This window comes from Temnothorax longispinosus, chromosome 3 (assembly GCF_030848805.1).
Source record: "Temnothorax longispinosus isolate EJ_2023e chromosome 3, Tlon_JGU_v1, whole genome shotgun sequence".
In the NCBI taxonomy this organism is placed as follows: Eukaryota; Metazoa; Arthropoda; class Insecta; order Hymenoptera; family Formicidae; genus Temnothorax; species Temnothorax longispinosus.
This window is the reverse complement of record NC_092360.1, coordinates 13,463,095-13,470,024: the sequence shown is the minus strand read 5'-3', so window position 1 is coordinate 13,470,024 and position 6,930 is coordinate 13,463,095. Positions and strand designations below refer to the sequence as shown.

Here is a 6,930-nt window from a genome sequence, read left to right as displayed (position 1 = left end):
AGAAGCCTTGAACGCCATTTATTACATTTAATATCGCGAGGTCTCTGTTTACATATACGAATTCACTCCTCACGGACGCGAATGAGATTCATCATGTAAATCTTGATTATGTGCGAATCTTGATTAACACGCGTAAAATTAATCTCCATCATATACTTTAGAAAGGTAAATCCAGCTAGTATGAGACTGGGATAAGAACACTGGTAACACAATCAAAAGTGTATCTTCGTCTCAGGCCGTACTTATAAGGTCGTACGTACAGGCCGTCGTACGAAAATTTGCTTGTAATAAATGTTAGAAGGAATCGTGAAACAAAGCTCCGTGGATTAATTCTAACTGTATACTCGGTGCATTTTATGCGCGATGCGCAAGGATGAATGTATTCCCAAGAATAATGATTAGTGGTTGCGCCGCAGTTAATTTCCTCTTCGTATTATAACAACTATAAAATTTTCCGGAATTACGCGTAAAATCACATTAACGTTAATTAGAATGCTCATCTCATATCATCATTTCAGGACCAGAAAAATCTTTGACCAACCTATTTAGAATGCTCGTAATGACTACGTAGTCACTTTGCGTTCTATCTGGTTTTAACATTGTTAATTGTAACGCTACTAATATAGCTCATTCTATTTATTATTAATTATGAATAATAAATATTAACAATTATTAATAATTACGAGTAGCAAATTAAATCAAATAGTTATAATATTCTTACTGGACCTGCTCGTGCGTTGTATATTTCCAAAATTAAATAAACGTTGAAACAAAAAGACGAGGTTTAAAAATTATTCGAGCGCCGGGTCGACATCTGCGATTACATTAATACTAGAGATATTTCAGTCTCGGTTGATTTATAAATAAGTAAATAGTTTTTCCTGTTTCTCGCGCGGACGCTCGAAATAGTTCGCAGTGAGTAGAACAAGTTTTAGCGCGTACGGTATCGTAACAGTTTGGAATTCCTGTCTTTGTCAAAACTAGAAATTGACTAATTGACGCGATGGACGCGATCACGAGCCATTCATGATCTTCAGTCTTCACGCGTGCCATCGATATGTTTATGATCGTCATGCACGTTTCCGTGAAGAAAGAAAGAGAGAGAGAGAGAGAGAGAGAGAGAGAGAGAGAGAGAGAGAGAGAGAGAGAAAGAGAGCGAGAATCGCAACCGATAACAATTGATCGCGATCAGATCGCGATCACGACGGATGGACGGATCGTTTTCCGAAGTGTACATTACGCGCTTGGCGATCGCGACACCGATCCGCGGCACCGTCGCAAGTGGTACCCCCTAGCAGCGAGCGTTGGTATTAATGGCAGTAGGCCCCGTCGCCCGTCGGACGGTCGGAATCATGTGTTTTCTCAGTATGTTGCGGCCTTTTCTTACGTATGGTCGTATCGCGCGCGAGTGATCCATAGATCGAGTGCGAATCGAGCGAAATCGTGACGAGGAAGGAAGAAAGAAAGTGCGCGCGCGCGCGCGCTACAGCTACGGAAAATTTTAAGTTGAACCTAACGCCAGGGAGAAAACAAGGCAGTGATTATCGGCGTATTGTTCGTTATATCGTTCGTCCATCCACCGCGATCAGTCAAATCAGTTTCGCCTGGCACTTCGCGTTTTTCCGAAGCCATCGAGAGGTGCCCGCGGTGCGCAGGCGCGGAAGCTAGAAAACGGAAAAGGTGCATTCGCGCTCTCTTTTCCCTTGACCTTTGGGCCCTTCGGCCCTCCCCTTACCTTTTCGCGCTAGACCGGAGCGTCCATTCACCTCGTCTGTTTGTGCGTGCGCCCGCGCGAGTGTGTCGTCAAACGTCAAATCCTTCTCCTATGGGCTGTGTAATGATGTGATTTCCGTTTTTCCGTCTTCGTCTTATCGCCACCACCGCAGAAGTTTGGCTGGCTTCGCGGCTTCGAGGCTCTGCGAGGCTCCCCGCCCCCCCGGAGACGGGAAGAGACCGGCCGGTCCGGAAGTTCCTGAGCCCTTCTCACGGGAATCTGACCGGGGATGTTGAAGTGAGTCCCTCTTCCCGGCCACCCCGTTCATCCACGCGGGACCGGATTACCATGCTGGACGCAGCCACGCATCACAGGTAAGAAAATATCGCGCGAGCCACCCGTTCCCCCCCCCCCCCGTCTTTTTCCCCCGCCGCTTTGCTCTCTCTCGCGCTCGAGCTCCTCGTACTGGTCGTACTTCGCCTTCTCTTTCTCGTCGGATCACGCGAGTCCAAAGACGCTTCTCCGAAGCGGCGCGCGGAGAATCAGCCGCTGCGTATTGTACAAACGCGAGAGAGAGAGAGAGAGAGAAAAGCTCTTCGCGTCCTGGAGCGCGCGCGAGCGCTAAAGATTGTCGCCGATTGTACGACCGCCAGTCGGCGATATGCGGAAATTCTCGCGAGAAATGTTCCCCCACGTGTCGCTCGGCGTGCTCCTCGATCGCGTCGACACGCCGGCACGATGTCGCGATCAATGCCGTTTCGTCGGATACCTAATTCGACAATCTGGCGAGCGAACGTCCCGCGCCGAGAACGGATCTCCGCACCCGCCCACCTCCCGGCTCGGCGTGGCGCAGCGCGGCATGGCGCGGCGCGGTGTGGTGCGGCGCGACGCGCCGGTAAAATTCTCGCCGCGATAGGCGGTTTTTCGACCCGCTTCGCACGACTCGCGCGAAACGATAAACGGCGCGGACCGCTCCTATTTCAATATCGAAAACGCGTATACTCGATTTATCTTATCGCGCGAGATTCTTTTAATTGGGGCCATTGCGGGAAGAGAAACGGGAAATAAACACCGAAATCTTCCGCGAGAGCGTTCGCGGGGCTCCGGCCGTTATTTAACGTTACTTAGCGACATCCGCTTCTGGCGCGGTTTAAGACACACAAATATCGCGACGTTATCGCGTGGGTGGGCTACAATATTCGTATTTAACTCTGTGAACGAGCACCGACGGGGTGGGGAGGGGACGCGAGTACGCGTGCTACGAGCTACATTGTTTATTTATTCTAACGCTTGCACGTGCTTCCGTAACGTTACGATAATATCGCGGAGAGCCGCGCGATATAATAAACCGAGGCTTGGCACCGGAGACCGGAGCACTTACGTAAACATTTGGGACTGCTAAAGGCCTTCACACATAAAATGCCGTAAGGACGTAAAACGTAAGCGTAAGAAAATCGATCAATCCCAATCAAGTATTTTCCCCTACTGGAGTTACGGACAGCGCAATACTTGATTGGGATTGGTCGATTTTCTTACGCTTACCTTTTACGTTCTTACGCGATTTTATGTGTGAAGGCCTTAACGCGCGGACCATGTAAAATTTTTCCTATTTTAGATCTTTCCTTTAATTCGCATAAATTGAATAGCATCATATCTAACAATAAGCCAAATGAAAAGGACGGAGATAGATACGCACGTGTCAACTGTGCAGGCTGCCGCGTGACATTGATGTTGGCAAAAACGCCGCTTCTGAAAAAAAAAACTCGTCTCAATGTAAGAGAATAAAAATAGCCAACTATTTAAATGCTAAGGAAAAACTAGGGAAACAACATTATTACTTTTTTAATTGCTGTTGTAATTGTATATGGTATCGAGGTATTTTAATCACATATAATTTTTACACACGTGCAATTTACAATAAAAAAAAATATGAAATAAAGCTGCTTCCTCAGTTTTTTCTTAGCGTTTAAATAGCATTAATTTTATTCTGTTATGTCGAGATAAATGTATGTGAGCGATAAATTGAAGCAAGTCATCTGTGTTGAATATTATAAACTTAGAATCGTTTATATATCCATATATATATATGTAGATAATTTTGCATTATACATTTATAATGTAGATCACTTGTTTCTATTTGTTACATACAAACAAGGGGTTATCTTATCATATTTTTATTTTGACATTTAAAAGGTGTGTCAAGCGACTTCTTAACATACCAACACTTCGCATTTTTTGTTGCGTACTTCGTCGAAAATGCTTGATTTTTATCTGCATCGGCAAACATTTTTTTCTTACTATTGTACTTCTCGCATATCGATTTTGTTCGACGCCAAACCACAGTGTGTTGACAAAACCCAACGGATTACATAGTGAATAGAGTAATGATTTGTGAGAGAAAGGGAAAGGGAGACAAGGGCAAACAAACGCCCAGGCGGACGGACCCAGGCGGTCCTATTCATACTTCGCCAAAAGTTTTGAATACAGCCTAACAACGCGTAATATTGAAGCACGACAATAAAATAATTTATTTACGCGCAGCGTGCGCTGAATAAAAATTAGCGAGTTACATTTGTAACCACAATCAGGAGTTCTATTCTAGTAAAATCGAGATAAGTAAATTCCTTAGATTCACGTTAACTAAGCACTTTTGTTCTTTAAGCATTCAATTTCACTGGACGCTATGAATGTCATCTGCGTATCAAATTGCTTTTTCTTTAACCTCTTATTATAGTCTTGTTAACCTGTCGAGCCTGTATTAAAATAATTAGATGTCGAAAAATAAGCTTCCGCACGGAGAGAATATTTTCTTAGAATTTACCCTGAAATTATGGTGGTTGTGGAACAACATGTTACTACGAAGAATTTTATACGAGCTATTCTAATTTATCTACCATAATAAAAAATATTAATATATCTATTACATTAAAATATAAAATGTTTGATTAATTTTACTAAAATATATCTAGGAAATTTCAATAACTTTTTAAAAATTACCAATCTGCTTGGTGATTTTTATCACGTTGTTTGTAAAATGTCTTTTGTATATTTCAAAAATTCCTTGTTTGCCAAGTTGTCCTAAGTTTGTAGTGAATTTAACGGTAAAATGTAACGAAAAATTCTCTCTGTGTCAGTAGAATAAGCTCGATTTAAAGTTTGTTGTACAGGATGTCGGAAAGAGAGAGAGATTATCACGTTCAATATATCCGCGGCCGCGGGCGCGGCGCGACGCGGCGGAGGCCTATTGTCTAATCGCGTGATTCATGTGCGATGCTGAAGCTTATGAGAAGTAATCCGGGCCATCTGTTTAGTTGCAAAAATTAGGTATTGAGAACACGGTCAACGTTCCGTCCGATTGAATGGTACTTTGTTGCTCAATCGAACTAATCGTTCTTGATTAAAAGTTACAATGACGGTCGTACGAAAAATGAAGATGCACTTGAACTTTATTTTAATGCCTGTCATATCTCACACATATATTTTCACATATATTCTCTCATCTCTTTACACAGCTAACTTCGATTGTTTACAAATATAAGCTGTCTCCGAGTTCGGGCTATTTTTTTATCCCAATCTTTAGCTCGCAACGTGATTTCCTCGTACTTACAATTAGTGTATAGATGTGTGTGTAGAATAATAGCCCGAAAAACGCACGCGCAAGAATGATATAAGAACGACCTGAAAAAAAATCTGTAGCCTAACGAGTATCGGAGTATCCGAATATAAGGATAGTGGATGCGGGTGTTTTCAGACACTCTCGACATACGATTCCATTTACACAAATCTTTTGTACGTTCGACGTTTCGCGCGGAGCGATATCTCGCGCCTTGTGAAGTGTCTAGAATCATTGTGTATGTATATGTGAAGCGCGTGTTGCTTCTCTCCCTCGCTTACGTTTCGAAGTACAGATACCATCGTGCTCTTTGTTGTCCACCGCGCCGAGGGCAAATTCGCCGAGGATCGATATTTCGCAGAAGCTCACACGTGGTCACGGCCGGGCACACACAGGTTTGTTATGCTGATCTCCGTGTGTGAATCACAGTCTCGTTTTTCGTAACGAGGGGCAGCGGGAAAGGGATCACCGCGAAACTTCATTAACGTCCGTATGTTTCTCTCGCGAACGCGGCAACGGCAGCGGGCAACTGCTAACTGCTTATGCACGGTCGTTTCACATCGTCGATGAAACGACCGCGCATAAATTTTTCCGTGTATGTTAATAAATTCCTGCACGCGTAACGAACGTCGCAAAAAGGAGGGAAAAAAATAAACGAAAAAAATTAATGAAAGGGTCGAATCGCCCGACGATGTCCGGCGAGTGTCGCGCTCGAAAACAAACTCATTAATACGCGCTGTGCGATAAACGTCGCGTATTGTGTCCCCGCCCGACTACCGATTATAAACGCGCGCGTCTGTTTATTCTCCCATTTTTCCAGCACCATCCTCGCTATTCGCGCGGATTTTATTGATTGAATATTAGCGATGTTCACAAGTTGCGAGGCGATTTTTTTTAAATCACGAAGAAATTGACAACTTCCAAGATTTCATTGTAAATAAGATCCGCGCGTAAACAATATAATCGCTCATACACAATGTAATCAGTCGTATATACGCAGTCGAAAACAGCGCGACCGACGATCAATACGTTGAGACTTTAGTCGCATCATTTAATGCGTTGCATTTTAAGACTGTATATACTATCGCGTTTATGATAATACTCTCACGCGTTCGGTCTAAACTATTCCTAGATTATTCCATCTTTCGCGCGTTCAAATTATCTGGCTAACGCGAATCATTCCGACAGTGAGATTTATCAAAATTCGCGAATTTTCTTCCTAGAAACGGTCCCGTTCATAATTGCCAGGCAGGATGAAAATTCCGGCGTATCGAGAAAACGAACGCGAGTCGAGGAAATCAATTTTGCGCTCGCGACGCGGATCAAAGGTTGCTACGATAAATATTCTCCGCCAGCCACGGCATCAGTCAGACAATAGTTTTCTGTTGCACACTATTTTTAGGCGCCGTGAACGGGCGCCTAATTTGTTTTGCATAAATAGTGATCACCTGGAATGACTTCTACACCCCAATTAAAAGTCACTGTTATCAATTACACATTGCATATATTTTTGATTGTTTTATAATTTATTAGTATTTAAGGATAATATAGATTTGCTCAACATTTTTTAAAACGTAAACAGAAACTAAAAGGATATTAACCC

The 6,930-nt window shown here is 43.4% G+C and overlaps 1 protein-coding gene and 1 long non-coding RNA gene across 3 annotated transcripts in view; one reads left to right on the top strand and one right to left on the bottom strand.

The window, feature by feature from the left end:
* The window catches only part of LOC139809527 (uncharacterized), a 91,514-nt gene that overhangs the window by 14,527 nt on the left and 70,057 nt on the right, over positions 1–6,930 (bottom strand). The window contains exons 1-3 of one of the 2 annotated variants that reach the window (XR_011731131.1): positions 5,609–6,097; positions 3,411–3,463; positions 1,736–2,065 (exon numbers count right to left, since the gene is read on the bottom strand). This is a non-coding gene — a long non-coding RNA (uncharacterized lncRNA). Of the gene's footprint in view, positions 1–1,735; positions 2,066–3,410; positions 3,464–5,608; positions 6,098–6,930 lie in introns of those variants that run through there. The other variant, XR_011731130.1, reaches the window with a different exon arrangement.
* LOC139809524 (receptor-type guanylate cyclase Gyc76C) overlaps positions 1,950–6,930 on the top strand; it is a 56,471-nt gene continuing 51,490 nt past the window's right edge. Inside the window, exon 1 of the mRNA XM_071772465.1 lies at positions 1,950–2,088. The gene's annotated coding sequence lies outside the window, so the exon portion shown is untranslated. The remainder of the gene's footprint in view (positions 2,089–6,930) is intronic.